The sequence below is a fragment of the Epargyreus clarus genome, unplaced genomic scaffold (assembly GCF_041222505.1).
Source record: "Epargyreus clarus isolate Ecla_fem2 unplaced genomic scaffold, WU_Ecla_fem_2.2 ptg000014l, whole genome shotgun sequence".
Classification (NCBI taxonomy): domain Eukaryota; kingdom Metazoa; phylum Arthropoda; class Insecta; order Lepidoptera; family Hesperiidae; genus Epargyreus; species Epargyreus clarus.
In genome coordinates this window covers 16,762,222-16,777,432 of record NW_027332222.1, presented here as the reverse complement: position 1 = coordinate 16,777,432, position 15,211 = coordinate 16,762,222, and the positions used below count along the sequence as shown (strand labels likewise).

At 33.4% G+C, this 15,211-nt stretch overlaps 1 protein-coding gene across 2 annotated transcripts in view; it reads right to left on the bottom strand.

Moving 5' to 3' along the window:
* Eip74EF (Ecdysone-induced protein E74) overlaps window positions 1–14,886 on the bottom strand; it is a 276,463-nt gene extending 261,577 nt beyond the window's left edge. For both annotated transcript variants that reach the window (XM_073079272.1, XM_073079274.1), the window contains exon 1: window positions 14,633–14,886. The gene's annotated coding sequence lies outside the window, so the exon portion shown is untranslated. The remainder of the gene's footprint in view (window positions 1–14,632) is intronic.
* Window positions 14,887–15,211: the final 325 nt, after the last annotated feature.

The window sequence follows — 15,211 nt, the reverse complement described above, 5'->3', positions numbered from 1 at the left end:
TATTTTCAGAAATAGGTCACACTTGTTTCCCGTGGTTTTTTGCGTCTGTTATTTATAAAACACAATAAAATATGGCATAATTTAAAAAGAAATCCTTGAATCAGGTAAGAAAATATCGAGTAAATTTTGACATTTTATTCCAGACAGGTTATACTTATTTAGCGCGTTTTTCTTTTGTTTCGTTCAGAAACACGTGACACTAAATGTCAAATTAAAGTTACTGCATATAACACGAAAGCATTGTATCTTAAGCTTGAAATCTGTATTATAATCTGTAACGATAGCGATTGCGTGTAAATCAAAACAATACAATAAACAAGTAATTTCTGAGCGTTATACGAATGTTTTGTTTAAACAACTCAATAAAAATAATAATGTTCAAATTGATTCGGCGAAGGCGGAAAGAGCGGACGCCAGATAGAGGCAAGGCCAGCCGTCAAGGTCCACGAAAACTATGATTAAGGCGATATGGTCTTTATTGGGCGGCATTAGAGTAATTTATCGGGTATATAACAAGTTGTACTGCAAGACAATAAGCATGTTTTAAATGCAGCATTTTTCAGTAATAGGTAGAGATCAAGGCTGTGTACACTGACGTACTGAGTACTACTATAAGGTCGACCCACACGTAACGCGATACCATTAGAATTGGTTAAGCAGGTGCGTTGTTTAAAGAAACTTGTTGAAAACTTAATTCATAACGAGTCTACTTGCGTGTATCTTTGGGTTCCATCCAAATCAATGCTTTTTTATTTAAGGAATACAAATACAGTCACGGATGTCTAAATATTTTTATATTTTGTGTATCATGAAAATAAGTCTGGTAACATATGAATATATTTTTACATTACAAACACAATCTTCAGTAATATTTTTATAAAAATATACAGATGGTAGCGTAAGAATACCTACCTAATTATAAGTAGGTAAGTAATAATATATGCAGTTTATGTTCGAAATAATAAAACTAAAGTATCATTACTTTATTTTTTGTGCACTTGTAGTTTTACTTAATAATATGGCATTTCGCTTCCATTAATTTTATTGTACTTAATTATTTTCTTTCCTCCTATTACATAGTAGCGGGATAAGAAATTAATTATGACAAATTACAATGTCTTCATCTTATTACCTACATTAGAAATAATATTTGCTTTAATCTTTAGCTGAAGAATTTTTAGGTTTTCCAATAGACGCAGTACATCTAGACGCGATGTTTGTGACTTGCGCGCGTTCTCAACTCAAATATGGCGTCGATACGTTCTAAAATTGAATTGGTTAATTTATTTTTTATACGTACTACCTATTAATACTATTGACGCAGTTGTGTCAAATATTTTTACTTCTTAAGCTACTCGTATATAAATTAAACAAGTATTGGAGTAAATAAATATGTTCAACCCTAGGTTTGTAGTTATAGGGATAAATACAACGAAAGGTTCTATTAAAATCAATTTCTAAATAATTACTCTAATAGACTAATAAATATTTCAAATTGTTCTCAATTTAAGTACTATGAGGTCAATTAAAAATGTATTTCTACTCCTTAGGACGACAATGAAATCCCTCTTGAAATTTCGTTAATATTATCGCACCCTTTAATATAAATTGTTAGGTACCTACTGAAAGTTTAGTAATAGGTGGCACCACAGTCCAAATGTACAGAATTTTACCACACTCAGCCAACTACGGTGCAAGGCTACCTGTTTTAATCAGAAACTATTATTGCTCTTCACCCAAATAAGATGTAATCAGAAGCGGCAATTTGCTCTAATTAAGTGCCTCGTAAAACAGCGATGTAAATACAGATCAAGTGCAAAAAAACTGGGTCATGGATGACCCAAAAGTGTTTTTTTCATTAAGACCTCAATTAATTCGAGAGCTGAAACAAATGGTGCTTGGGAACAATGAGTGTGGGAAAGGAATGGAATTGTTACAATTTTATTAATGAATATCGAATAAATTCGAATATTTTACTACCTACGTATATCAATACTGTTTTATAATAAAGATATTTAATATTTTTGATTAAAAGGCAAGCGTTGATGTGTATGTAAATATTATCGTATCTGTGCATAAACGTTGTATATTGTCACAGATTATACAAACACCGGAAAAGCAAGACAGGCGTAAATCTGGTATTTTATGCAGTTTACCAAATCCGTCATTTTGTCTAGACTTACCAAACATTTTGTTTATGGCCTTGATCAAGAAAATATCGTCCCATGCGGTTTTATTCTTTCATTATTTAATCAAATGGCATCAGAATTCTGAAACAGCTAAACTTACATCTGCGAAGTCTTTTTATACGTAAAGAATAAATACTCGAAACAGAATATTTACAATATTCGATTGAAGTCAGTAAATAGAAATGGTAGATCGCTAACAAACCGCCTCGCAAACAAACTATGAGGAATAGGAAGTCAATATTATCGAAGCTGAAGAGGGGCGCGGGTGCGGGAACCCGCTATCAAACTAGGCCAAGGTTAACGCAGTAGGCAACACCGCCAACACATCGTGACCCCTCAGATAGTACTATCTTGCCCACCTTCATTAACAATAATATAAAAACGCGCGAGGAGGTGAAGCTCTACTTATCTCGGACGGCGAAACGACATTTCAAGGCGCGAGGATACCCGAATTTCCCCGAAGGTTACCGAGCGCCTAGATACAGATTCAGAAAATATTTGCCGCATGTTTTAGCGATTACTTTGTAGTTTGTAGAGCAACCATAACAAGGTCTGTATTTCAAAACGAAAAGATATATCTACTCCCTGTTATTTAATTGTCCCATCATTTGATATGTCATATTGTTAGTGTTATAATATATGAAAGCTTATTTTGTGAAAAAAACCTTAAACGGTGACGGTAAGGTAAAAAGTTTCTTACAATAAATTTAAATAATTGCCATATTAAACATTTGAATTACCTACATCTTTCTTCAAAAACATCCCTTACAATTCTCTATCATCTTATATCATCAAATCTATCTATCGTACACACTATTTTAAGATTGCTAAATGTCGACATATATTTCTTAAGAATGCCTCTATTAAATGGTAAATCGGCCAATAAGTAGGTACATTTTCATATACTTACTTTACACGTGTGTTTAATGTATGTGGTATGAATTCAAACTAAGTTTGTTATTATTATAATAACTAACAAGTCATTGTTTTGTAACCAGACCTTAATATTAAATTTTACTTAAATTCATTTGATTTTATCAGACAAAATAATTTGGTGTTTTCCGTCTATTAACACATTAATATTTATATTGAAATCAGAATATATCGCACAAAACTGTCAAGTTTTACCCACTGGAACGAGCATAATCTCGTAAAATTTGGCCGCCTACTTTCTAATTGAGGCTATCACCGCGATAGTACGATTATTAAGTAAATTCGTTATAATATTTTGCATAACAACACAGTTCCCGTATTCAGAACATTTTTAAGATCATAAATATTGTTTGGATGGCATGGAATAAAAACAAGAATCTGATTTCTTTACTTTTAAAAAATACACGAATAGTTTCTAACATTTGCGGTGTATGTTTAAACAAAAACAACATTTCAAAGAGTGTTTCCGAAGTAATAAATTGGAAAGTGTTTTTTCAACGGACATTGTTTCTCTCGCGCGTTAACAATTGAATATTTATTGCCATTTTATGAGACACCGTAAAAAAGGTTTAAAAAGTAACTGGCGACGGTTGACGGGTTTACTATCAACCCTTCACTGGTTAGCTGTAAAACAATTAAGTAAAACACGATGCTTACTTTTAAATATTTTAAGATTTGGAAGTGAAATATAACCAACACACATATAAGTGTCAACACATGAATTGAATACGAATATACACAGACAAACATTCTTTAAAAGTAAACACAAACGCATTTTTTTATAGATTTCAACTATAATCCGTTTATGTTAAGAGTTTTTGAATTAAATAATTATAATTTAGTAACTATATAAGTCAAACTTGTTTAGCAGCAATTAGTCTGTCTGTATACACTTGACATTAATATCGGAACACGTGCTCAAAGATAACACAGGTATCTTTTTACCATTATGTCAGTTACGATATCTAAAAAGATAACTCGCATACTTTAGAAAATCATGACTGACTGAAATATGTTACCTATACAGTCATAACTAATAATAATTATATAACTTTTTATTTTTGAACGTTAAGTAGACACACTTCTCAAGTCCCAATATTATTTTTAAGTACTATCAAAATAAACCCATTCGAATCTTCTTTAACATAGATAATTCATAATAATAAATGTTGTGCTTTATTTAATGTATGGAACCTATATTTCAAATGAACTTTACTAGAATATGGAGCTCAACCATCAAAAAAAAAAAGATACCGGCCGAATTGATAACCACCTCCTTTTTGAAGTCGGTAAAAAACATGTATTAGTATTTACTAGTCTTATCCTGTTTGATTGGTGATTCCTGATTCGTTAGTCCTTATTTTAAAAAGATTGCACTAAATAAGATTATTTTTTTAAACAACTTGTATCTTGTACACTCCAGGAATGTACTAAATCTAGTAAAACGTAAAGACTCGTATTATACTGGGAATACAGTTACATCGTGGGCATATTAAGTAAATTAAGTTTTTATTTTATTTTATATAAATTTAAATACTTAAAAATTATTTCGAAAAATCTCTTTGTTTAATTGCACGATGTTGAAATCTCTTAATTTCAAGTTAATTTTAATTACGTTATAATATCTTGCAAATGATTTTCCCAAGATAACTATGTAATTATCTACTTAAATATTACAAAACCATTCATATACTTAACATTGAAATATTATGTGGCAAATAAAATAATAACTTTAATACGCAAATCTATTTTACTGCGTAGGTATTTTGTTTTTGGTACAAATACAGTATTTTGTTTGGTATAAAGGTCTCTAAAATATAAAAGGTTAAATAATCTAAGAATATTATGTTGTATAGGATATGCAATGCCGCTCCAATCCTCGCCTTTTTATCCCACAGCTGGGCACAAAACTCTACAGAAAAACATTCAATGCGACGCTATGCCAATGTAAAGGATATACAGATTAACGTTCAGCCAGTGTCGATTATTTTCGAACCGCCCAGCCCTGCGACAAATGCCATCTAATGATAACGGGAAAAAGTAACTCTTTATTTCAACTATATGGATAAATCACAGCTCATCTCAATAAATGAAATCAGGCATAATGTGAAAGAAACTCAACGACCCGAATTTCTTTCATCGGCGAATTTATTTCTACCAATAATACAAATCCCATTTGCCTACTTTCGTCGCCACAAGTCCACAGATGCGTAATTGGGGCAACATCATCAAGGTCTTTTGTCACTGGTCGCCATGGACGCTGGTCTATTTGCTAATACCTAAGTGGAATAAAGCGGTTTGGTCCATAGATAAAAAATACGTCTATGGTCTAACCTAAACCTATTTTATTTAATATTCTCTATGGCTTTGAATAATAATTATATGCTAACGTGTATTTGACAGCTTAATTATAAAAGATGTAGATGAAATTTTACCTAGTCTAAAACAACTTTAAATTTTCGTTTTAATTCGTTTTTATTTAAAATTATCATGATAAATAAATGTTCATAGTTTATAGAAAAATAAAAAATATAAAGCAAAGTAGACGCATAGATAAAAAAATGTTATAAAAAGTATAGAGTACATAACGCGACAATCATTTAACCTTGGTTCGTTTTTATCACCAAAAGCCCTGTAAACACATTACCTTTGTGGATTTTCCATGAATGGTCTATTTAAATAATGGCGTCGAAAAATTCATAATACGATACTAATACGATACGATACGATACTAATAAAGTTTTCTGTTTAGGTAATAGAAGTACACTCCCAATAAAGTGACCCAGCTCACCTTATTCTTCAGATAGACCAAGTAACCGAATAGATTTTCTAGAAATGTGCAAGCGATTATGATAATGAGAACTAAAAACTTTTGATTCCTATTTTCCCGCGTTTTTAAATATATTCTGTATGATCCAAGGCAATTGCCGTCAATGATAACGGCAGTATATTTAGTGGCCAGTAATTTTCGCGCGTATATAACTGTTAATATCAACATCAAGAAGCACATAAGTTATGCGTACATTTTGGCAAAACATTCTGTAATGTATTAAAAAATAATACTTTCAAATATACAGCATTGCCAAATTTTGAGATATTTACCATGAACCAAATACTGTACCATTTTACTAGGTGAGGGACATGTTGGTAGATTTAACAGCAGATATGTAGAATACTTAGTCATGTAGTTTCCCTAATATTTTTTAACAGTAAGACACTTAAACTTAAATAATAAAGTACTTAACGTACATAACATAAAATAATAAACCTATACATAAACCGTTCTTTCCAGTTCTCGTTCAGTAAGTTTATAAAATATAGAGTTTATAAAATAATTGGAAAAAAAATAGTCATTCTGTAACCAACATTTCCTTAGCAACTGACCATGTGGCATGTATACAGTTTCAATCTAGCGCGCAGTGTGCGGTGTCTTAATTTCGGCGGTAATGTGCGCGAACCTTTAGCGCATCACCGCAATGTGTGTCAAGGAGACGTGAGTATTGGAGAAAAATTTGCGGACCTTGGCGCCGTTAGATTAGAATTAGGACTGTCCGAGTTATTTATTTTATTACGTGGGCTCCGGTTATTTTGGGTGCTTGCGAAAATAATCTGTATTTTTTTCTTTAGTCTGTACAAAGTTATTTTGTGGCTGTAGTGTACTTGGTTTTAACTGACCACGTAGCAATAGATAAATTCTAATAGAACATTAATCCTACTTGTAAATCATCACATTTTTCTTATGAAATTTATTTTACAACTAGCGTAATAAAGCAATATTTGTAATAAACTACAAACGTATCTTACAATATATTTATAACGTACAACGGATACCTAATAATTTGTTGTGTAGCCCGAGGTGAACGGCCGGTAGCAAAGTTTATTTTGAGACACTTAAATAAATAACCTATCGATGTAATGTGTGCCATCAACATACGATTCAAATGTAGCTATATTGGCATATATTTCAATCGTAATGTAATTATGATTTTTCACAGAAATGTCAAATATAAAATAGAACATCCCTAGTCTGGATTAAAATTGGGTTAAAAGTCTACACTAATATTATAAAGAGGAAAACTTTGTTTGTTTGTTTGGTTGTAATGAATAGGCTCAAAAACTAGTGGACCGATTTTAAAAATTCTTTCACCATTCGAAAACTACATTATCCACGAGTAACATAGGCTATTTTTTATATGAAATATATTTGATAAATAGATTTTGAGGCGGTACAAAGTTTGTCGCGTCAGCTAGTAAAAATATAAAGTCATCTATTTGCCCATTTTATACCCGAACACATCTGAAATATTTCGTAATATGACGCAAGTATGAAGTCTAAAATTACGTCAGTCCGTAATTTTCCTAAAAACGTTACAAAAAATTAATTACGAAATTCATTTTTCTTAACTTACGCACTCACTTACTAATCAAAAATAACTAAACTTAAACTAAAGTACGGGTGTCAAAATGTTTAAAAATATAAAATGTATGTTTAGTAAAATTTTAATTCTTCAACATGGCGTGCATTATAACATCTATGGGCAGTATTAAAATATCTTGACTATTTTTAATCTATGGGATTCGCCGCGAAATCGAAGATAGGCGGGCCGTTGACCCTTCACCTAAAATATTCGTGGCAAACCAACCGCAACATGCCTTCGATGGGCGGATGGAAATTTGAACACTGATTAATTGTTGAAAAATTTTCGTTTGTCATATGTTTCTTTGAAGTTATTTTTGTATTGTTTTGTCTGTCATGCTCTTATGGTTGCCAATAAGTGTCCATTTTCACTCGAAATTTCACTAGAGCAGTTGCAGGTACATATTTTATAAGTAGGTACTTTCATAAAATATTTTTATATTTTTATGGCTGTAAAAAAGTTACATTATAAAAAAGTTTGAAAACAATTTCCAGTTATATTAAGAAATACACACATATTACTAATTATTTATAATAACAATACACACACGTGAAGGGTTCCTCTTTATGTTTTTTTCAGCACTGAAGCTTACGGTTATATAAATTCTTTGTTTAAATGATAAATATGGAAAATGTCAACATAATTAGTAATGCGTAACCCGAGAAAGGTTTCAGACTAAAATAGATTACTTACTTAAGATACTTACGTAACAAAATTATTATTATCTTATACCGCCTACTTTGTTTCATCGTAAATCGATAGGTAACCTTCCACCAACAATACGCCCATTTAGTTTTGTCGCAAACAGCCAATCAATACGATCCTCTCATTCAAAAATCATAAGGTCAGAGGTGGAACTGCAGGCTTATGGCTAAAATCAATACCTGGTACTATTTGCCGTCGCCTCGGGAAATGATTTATCGAAAGTTATAGTTTTCTCTATTTTCTTACAGACTTGTTATTATACGTATCATAACTCAAAACAGCAGTGTTAAGCTCTGCTGTGTTCGAAGGGTTTGAAGGGTGTGTTAAGGGAGTCATACTTTTCCGAGGCGTTCCAGTTTAGTCCTCAGGGGTAGCGGCGCATCTGTGGCCGACCTCAGGTAATAATATCTAATCCTATCTGGGGTTACACAGATGTCCATGGGCGGCAGTAGCCACTTACCGTCAGGTGGACTGCATGCTCGTCTGCTACTCCTATATTATACAAAAAAGTTAAAGAGTTAAAAAAGAAAGAAGCAAGTAAACACGGCTGGCCACGTAACAGCGGTGACGTTCTGCACTTTCACTCGTAGCGCTGCGCCGGCGCATGCCCGGTGACGCTTTTGACATATACATTTAGTGTTATTAGCTTCTCTTCTATCATTTTTATTCGTTATCTTCAACGCGCTGTCCCAGTGCACGGCACTGCACTAAATGTAGGATTCTACCTTGAATGAGACGGATAGGTCAAGTTTCACCATGTTACGCAAATAACTTCAAAACAGTGGTTGGAGCCTGGGATTCAACCACTAGGCCTTCGCATAAATAATATTGAAAATGAATTTCATTAAAATTATGGTAAAACTTCAAACTCTATGGCTCTATGGATAAACTTACAATAATTTAGCAACCATATGGGTCTGACAAAGGGTTCCAGGTTTGACTCCTCCTCCTCCTCTACTCTTATTTGTGTGTACATCTATGAGTATAAAGTCATGTCATGAATGTAGAAAGTGTAATATTACTCATTTCGTTTCAAACCAAGCGTAAATGTTGTTTAATAAGATACATCATCAATGACAGAATACGCAAATTAAAAATAAGATATACGATGCTACACGGATCTCACAACTTAACCTTGTTAAGAAATAAATACAATGACTCGGTGAAAGTGTGTATCAAAATTACTAACATAAGATGCGATCATTTAACATAACATCGAAAGTTCATGTTCACTTTGATAGATAAAATAGAAAGATACTTCACTGCCTTGAAATTGGATGCAGCTACAAAACGCTGATTTGTCAGTTATTTTTGCATTCTTGACAAAAAACACATTTTTAGAGAAAATGTACGTATAAATAACAAATACTTTGAAATTTACGTAATAAATAAATAACTATTTCAATCATTATAGGGACATTTTAGCGCGGAGAGGTGGCAAAACCTTATTTACGCAACAATTTCAATTCTCTAAACTGGTTACACGTTCTTATTCTATCTATGTATTTACTCATCTAAGTGTTCAAGTATAGATTGTAACTTTTAGAAAGAAAGCAATTATGCGGTGCAATAATGGATTAATAAAAATCTCGACGTGTCACGCGAGTGAGATTTTTCATCTTGCGTAAGATTTTACGTTATATAAAACGTATAACTTGCATAAAGAAAGTCTGTGAGGAAAAGCTGTTAGAATAAACCACACGAATATTTGAAGTGCGACATAAATGAGCTTGGTGGGTATATGACAAAATAGCGTAACAGTTTTGTGAATATTTCACGTAAGTAATGTTTACTCGATGGGCGATATTCGACCTTAGTTATAAATCATGTTTTTATTAGAAACTACCTGACCCGGCAAACGTTGTGTTGCCATATAAATAAAAAAATGTTAAGGGTGAATAACCCTTATAACTTAGGGGTACGAAAAATAGATAGTAGCCGATTCTCAGAACTACTGAATATACATATAAAATTTGGTGAAAATCGGGAAAGCCCTTTCGGAGGAGTACGGTAACTAACATTGTGGCACGAGAATTTTATATATAAGATAATACGACTTGTCATTACCAAACAAAAACAAATTTGACGAGCAAAGGGCAAAGGGTAAGCAGAGAAAGCAAGCTGAACAAAACAGTTATTAGTGGCTGAATTAGATGAGCTGAGGACCGGGAGTTGCACATCTTTAGAGAGGCCTATACCCAGTGGAGTGATAAAGGCAGATGAAACTAGGCGATTATTTATTAATAAATTTTAGAGAATTGCCTAATATTTACAGCTTATTCTATAATTATTATATCCTTATAATATAGAGGCCAACGGGCATGCAGTCCACTTAATGGTAGCACTATCAACCACGGACATCTATAATCAACTTCAACCCCAGATACGATTAGTCGTACATAAGGTCGACAACAAATGCGTTGCTACCTATGGACTGAATTGGAACACCTCGTATGTGTCTATCCCTGACAACAACAAGCCAGAACACAGCTGTGTTTCTTACGAAGCAGAAACAATTGTAACGGTGATGGTTCCAGAGTTGAACCATGAAGTACTCTACCACTTTCAAGAGTTTAGAGAAATTTCATGGGTTATTTCGTCAAATAAATGAAACATTAATTCCGCCGTTAAGAAAAAAGCGTGGTTAACTTCAGGGCTGGTTAATTTAATTTCAAGTGAAGTTGTTTATGAGTGATCAAGCGATACAGTGCGTTGTTCACGGGCCGATAAGGCCAAGGCCGTAGTCTAGATAATGCGCTTATCTGCCCTTACATTTACTACTCTTCCGTGATTTCTGTCTGATTCATTATCAGGGCCTTATTTGTATTTTTCGTAAACAACAACAAATTCGTTGTCAAACACATTGCTAAAATACGCGTAATATTTGTGATAACTGATTACATTAAGAGTCGTCTAATCATTTAGTCATATATCAAATTAATTAGTCATGTCCGTATTTGTATCTTGATACCTTGATATAGGTATCTGATATATCGATATGAATTATTATTTAATCTTGTTTCGGCAACCCTACTTAAAGAATAGAAATATAGGAAATTAACATGTTAAAACTAGTTTCAATTTCGATAACCATGAAAATTAGATAAAAGTGGGGTAATACTTTACCGGAACATTTAGAGATATACAAAGATTGTATAGTTATATAAAGATATAGATATTTATACTATGAATGCGCAATACGTGAATAAATGGACAAGGCCAACCTATTTCGAATTTGCTTTGCATAAGTTCCATTACTCATCGCCTTCCCTGGTCGCGGGATCTTTGTTTCATTTTAATTTAGGAACTAGACTTGTCCTCTAGCCTCATCCTAGTTCTTGATTCAATTGGGTAAATAAGTTTCAACTGAATTTTGAGTGAGATTATATTGTATGTGTGTTGTAAGATATAGATATTATTGGCATGCCTATGAAGATTTCCAATATGTTATCTGGTCATGTTAAAAATTTAAATTTGTGTCAAAATTTTACGATCTGTATAGAAATATGCCTTGTAGATTCCATCAGCAAGTTCTTCATCGTTCCTTCAGTGATCAGTTGCTTTAGTGCTAATACGTAATTAACTTTGTAGGAACCACAGATTCAAACACGAAACACCCATTGAGAGACTTAGTTGAAACAAGTAAGCTTTCACTGCCATTTTGCTATACCTATAACATTACCTATTTAATACCATGTTATAAGTTAAATTACAATCAACCTTCGCTACATTCAGCACACCCCAACACAGATGTAGAGACAAGGGTTCCACAAAGCTGCAATAGCTTGTTCGGACATCGAATAAACAATATCGTTATCAGATTAGAATAATGAGACACGGTATTATTTCACGAACTCTACCATTCTTATGAAATTGCAAATAAGGTCCAAATTCAACAATTCCTGGCTCTATTGTCAAATAAAATAAGTCTTAACTTGTCAATTTTGCATTTAAATACTACTAAACATTATTTAGGCTTTAAACTCTACAACTATTGTAGAGACTATTGCACTCTATGTATTATTAAGTATAATAAAAACTGATTTGTAAATACGTCGGCTAATAAGATAATTAGATAGTAGAGTCGGAACAACTTGTAATTATTGTGACAGCTCTACATAAAGCCAATATAACTAGATACTATTTGCGTTATCTATGTATCTCGTCTCTATTATTACAGCCTAATAAAGTCTAAAAAGAAAGATCGTTAGAGCGTAAGTTCAGTTTCGAAAAAAAAATAGTAATGTAGTAACCAAAAATAGAAGATCAACTTATACTTATTTGTTCTTATTATGGTATTGGTCTAAAGCTTTTTTTTATAATATAGGAGTAGCAGACGAGCATGCAGTCCACCTGATGGTAAGTGGTGACTGCCGCCCATGGACCGACCTGTACCATCTGTAATCAACCTCAGATAGGATATGATATTCCTACCTAAGGTCGGCCACAGACGCGCTGCTACCCCTGAGGACTAAGCTGGAACGCCTCGAAAAAAATCTGTCTCCCTTACCACACCTTTCAACACGGAACACACACTGCTGTTATTAGGTACAAATAGGTGTGGCGGTGGTGTCACCGGAGTCGAACCACGAAAGGTTCTACCACCTTCTAATATCAGTTTAAAGTAGTTTACTTGCAACGGGTTATGCCGCGAAAGTACCGACTCTACACCATTCTTGTCCAAAACACATACTTCGTTTGTTTCATAGCATACAGTGCGTCTGATAGAAAGTATTTCTACCAACTCCTACTTACATCTGTAATCAACTTCAGGCAGGATTACAGACCTACTTCAGGTCAGTCACAGACAATGCTAAGAGAACTAAGGTGCAACGCCTCGGAAAATTATCTCTTACCACATCGTTCAAAACGCTACACAGCAGCGTGTAACACTGTTGTTATTTTGCAAAAATAGGTGCAGAGGTAGTGTCTCCAGAGTCGAAACACAAAGGGTTCCACTACAGATGTCCATGAAGTTCGGCCACAGACAAGTTGTTACTGCTAAGCACTAAATTGGACATTTAAACTCTTAAGCGCCCCTAAAGTCCGCTGCTCTTGTGGTAAAATCGACTTAAGTATCAATTTATGAATATATAGTGTACTATACAGCATTATTTACTACTTCATATAATATGGGAAGAATGTCTGTATAGTTGAGCTAACAAGCGTCCAGTCCTATTAGTATATGCCACCAAAATCCAAATGGGTAGGGTCCTTTGAGCTACAGACTCGTTCCTACCTTTGAAAACTATTATAACTCTGAGTTTTGAGGCTTAATTTACCGCATTTCAGAAGATTATTGTTGATTTTACTTTTACTCCGACTACAGGCATGAGACTTTCCCGTATATTGCTTTAATATAGAATTATTAATTATGGACTGGCAATTTTATTTTTTTCTTTTATAATATTAGAGTAGCAGACGAGCATACAGTCCACCTCTTGGTAAGTGGCTTCTGCCGCCCATGGATATCTGTAATCAACCCCACATAAAACTAGATTCCTACCCGAACTCGACCATAGATGTGCCCCTGAGGACTAAGCTGGAACGCCTTCAAAAATGATGTATTGTAACCTTGACGACAATCAAAACAAATATCTATACAGACAGACGGACAGAAGGCTCAGAAAGCAATCAATCTAAAGCGTAATAAATATTGTTAGCCTTCATTAATTGTCTAAAGGTACCTTGTAAACTAACATATTGCAACCAAAAGGCAAATATTATGTAAAAAGATTGTTAATATTGCATTTCCTTGTATTCGTGACGTGAGGTGTTTACAACGGTTGACAAACCTTGCGATATTCAAAACGTAGATAATCTTGAACTCGACGATAATTGAATAATTGTTCAAAGTACGTTTTAAGTGCATATAGATAAACTATAGCTGAAATATTGCAGTCAATTATGAAAATTACAGCAATCCTGAGCTTTAAAGGTTAATGACTCGAAAATCGAAAGTTCCTGAAATATTTTACTTTTATTTTTATATCTAGTATAACACAGTAGTTATAAAACAGGTGTTTAATAAATTGAAAATATAATGAATACATAACATTTCTTACAATAGAAACAGAGAAAGCATATTTGAAATTTAATAACTACACGGCGTATTGTTATCTTTAATTAAACGTTAGCCCCAATAAAAATAAGATAAGTGTAGTGACTGGCAGACACAGAACCGAAGCGAGTACTTCGATAAATTACGATGTACAGTTTAAAATCAAAGAACAATAAAATATAAACAAACAAAAAATGTTTGAAAACTCATCTGAAGTTAACTCGAGGTCATTAAACGCCTCGAACTCGCGATTTACAGAAAAGAACAAATATTTGAAAAACGAAACGTGTGCAAATGCACTAAAATATTAAAATACTCGTACTCACCAGATCCAAAACGCAATCCAAAAGTTCACTGTTCCGTCCACATGCACACAAAATCAATATAAAAATGCAATATAAAAATCATTTATCCATCAATCCAGTTTGGTAAAACAAAACTCCGTAGCGCACTCCACTCCTGTCACTGTCAGAATTTTCAAATTTCCACACACACTCGTAGTCTCGCAGCGTAAATGTTTCAGCACGTCACACGCACGTCCGCTCACCGCAGCGGCCCACGAGTCACTGAACTGACTTTGCACCGCGCCCCCGTCCACCGGTGGATGCTCGCGCGTATTTTTATTATAGCACCATACTTATCATTGTGGAAACCCTGAAATGGATTTGAATTTGGAATCGGGTCACGCGGTGACAGCCTTATCTTACCCTCAAGTTCAATGAAATTTTAAATCGTTAAACAACATTTTAGACAAAAGTACAATCAAAAATGCTTGTAATTACATACAAGTACATTATGTTATTAAAATAAATTAAAACACATAAAACAAACATTTAAGTCAAAGAATAATATTAGTTAAAAACAGTTTTACTTCCAATCAAAAAAGTTTTAAATCCTGATGATTT